We start from the raw sequence: 3,310 nt of genomic DNA on the forward strand, positions 1-3,310 counted from the left end.
ATAGTCCAGACTATAGATCAGTCTATAGTCCAGACTATAGATCAGTCTATAGTCCAGACTATAGATCAGTCTATAGTCCAGACTATAGATCAGTCTATAGTCCAGACTGATTAGTCTATAGTCCAGATTATAGATCAGTCTATAGTCCAGATTACAGATCAGTCTATAGTCTATACTATAGATCAGTCTATAGTCCAGACTGATTAGTCTATAGTCCAGATTATAGATCAGTCTATAGTCCAGATTACAGATCAGTCTATAGTCCAGACTATTGCTCAGTCTTTAGTCCAGACTGTAGGTCAGTCTATAGTTCAGACTGTAGATCAGTAGTTGAGACTATTGTTCAGTCTTTAGTGCAGCGTATAAAGTCTATAGTGCAGCGTATAGTCCTTACTTAAGATCAGTCTTTATTATATATAAGTCATAGTTCTTGAATATAGAAGTCTAGACCAAGCTTCTTTTTTATATATATCATTCGTATCTACTGTACCGATAGAAAAATGCATTTAGTTATTTTGTCTTTTTACCATCCTTAATAGAGGACTATAGTACTAGTATTATTATAACAGCCATAGTACGAGTATTTACTATTTATTTTAAGCTAGAAAAAATGTAAAGAAAAAAATCTATATACAAATAACAACAACATTAAACTGGTATTAGTTGTAGTAGTAGATGAAACTACAAGATGATGTCTGACTTTTGTGATGTCAGGCTGTTAGATGGCTGTCTGCACTTACGATGGCTGTTAAGCGTAATGAAAATAGTTGTGTGCGTATGTTTGTAGCTACACTCAAAGAAAAAGATAATAGAATATTACAAAATTAAAAGAACATTTTTATAAACTGTAGTCATTTTTCTAGACTTCAATATATGTAAATCTCATTCAATATGCGTACGACATACATTTGAATGTTAAATCCTGTAAGTGTATTTTAATGAGATGAATACTAACGTACAATGATGAGATGAGAAACATGTATGTTTGTACAAACTGAGTATATCCTGGTGCTATGGAACAAATAATAGTGGTACTTGTAATTTTATTTTCAACTTCTTTTATTTGCCAGAGTTTTTTTTTCATTTTAGAAATTTTTTAAAAAGAACAAAACATTAGAATGATGGTTGTGTAGAATATAAAAGAAAAACACAGAAAAGTAGAAAATATTTGTTAAAATTTTGTTGGAATTTCAATTTAAACGCAATTATATTATTTGTACCCAAAAAAATATTCAGTGTTATTTATTTTGTGGTAAAAAAAATTAAATAAAAAGACAAGACGTTTTGCAAAACAAGCTTTCAAATAGACAACACGTACGTATGCAGCATAAAGCATTTTTTGGTTTTGCTCCATTTTAATTCTTGTTTTTTCTTTTAAATTTTATTTATTTTTTGTATGTGTTCATTTCTGACAGTATTTGATTTGTCAAAATGTTTTTTTTTCTATTTGTATTTACTTTTGGCATGTTTTCAAGGGGTCTACACGAACAGCAGTTATTTGTGATGGTCGAAGAGACTGTCAGGATAAGCTACTAATAGTTTATAACTTTTTATCATTGGTATTTTTTCTGTCGAGTTCAGCTTTAGCTCACTTTCAGTTTTTTAAGATCACTTTTTAGGCAAAAAATACAAACGTATATTTCTATCCATTATCTAATTAAAAATCAATGGAATTATGCAATTGAAAACCCTGTTACCAAACTTATCTTGAACATAATATATTTAAAATATTTCCTATTACATTTCACACATAAATTTTTTCATAAGAACACAATGCTAACACTCACACACACAATCATACATTTTGGAAAAAGGAACTCAGTTAGAAATTAAAATTCATCGCTACGTAAATAAATAAGTTTAAAGAATGACGAATGTGTGTATGCATTAATAAATAGAAAACCCTACGGGCGTATGAGAAATACTATTTATTAAACTAGATAAATATTAAGTATACGTACATGCGGAATAGAAAAGTTGTAGTATTTTTTCTTTTTACATGCAAAAACTATTTTAAATGTTTAAAACTAAAACGAAAACTAAATTTTTTGTTAAACATGTAAAATGATAAATTAAAATGTGTAGTGATAATTTTATGGATTTAACTTTTACTTGTAAAATAAAGGAAAATTGGGACAAACGCTTAAATTTAATGTGGAATTAGTTACGTGTATAAAAATATGATTGCTTTTAGTTATACATAATTGTTATTAGTTAATCAATTTTTAAGATATGTCTAGATATATAAATTCATAGTTTAGTCCACGATCTGTATATACTCTGGTTATAGATGAGTTCATAGCCAAAACTTAAGATCAGTATAAAATCCAGACTATAATTCATTGTTCAGTTTACATTATAGATCAGTGAACAGTTTTGGATTAACATTAGTGTAAAGTATAATCTTGACTATATATTATTCTGGAGTATTAACTATAGATCAGTGTAATGTTTCGGCAATAGACCGGTGTATAATTTAGACTATTGATCAGTATATAGCCCACACTATAGATAAGTATAAAGTCTAGACTATATATCAATCCATAGTCTACACTCTGGAACAGTATATAGTCTAGAGTCTAGACTATAGATCGGTGTATAGTCCACACTATAGGTCACTGAATAGTCTACAATTTAGATAACTGTATAATCTACACTATAGATTATTATACTATAAAGCTGTGTTTCGACTATAGATCAGTCTATAGTCTTGGAATATATATCAGTCTATAGTCTTGGAATATATATCAGTCTATAGTATGGAATATATTTCAGTCTATAGTCTTGACTATAGATCAGTCTATAGTCTTGACTATAGTTTTGTCTATAGTCTTGATTATAGATCAGTCTATAGTCTTAACTATATATCAGTCTATAGTCTTGACTGTAGATCAGTCTATAGTCTTAACTATAGATCAGTCAATAGTCTTGACTATAGGTCAGTCTATAGTCTTGACTATAGATCATTCTATATTCTTGACTATAGATCAGTCTATAGTCTTGATTATAGATCAGTCTATAGTCTTGACCGTGGATTAGTCTATAGTCTTGACTATAGATCAGTCTATAGTCTTGACTATAGATCAGTCTATAGTCTTGACTATAGATCAGTCTATAGTCTTGACTATAGATCAGTCTGCAGTCTTGACTATAGAACAGTATATAGTCTAGACTATAGATCAGTATATAGTCTAGACTATAGATCAGTATATAGTCTTGACTATAGATCAGTCTATAGTCTAGACTATAGATCAGTCTATAGTCTTGACTATAGATCAGTCAATAGTCTTGACTATAGATCGGTATATAG

This window comes from Lucilia cuprina, chromosome 6 (genome assembly GCF_022045245.1).
Source record: "Lucilia cuprina isolate Lc7/37 chromosome 6, ASM2204524v1, whole genome shotgun sequence".
NCBI classification, from domain to species: Eukaryota; Metazoa; Arthropoda; class Insecta; order Diptera; family Calliphoridae; genus Lucilia; species Lucilia cuprina.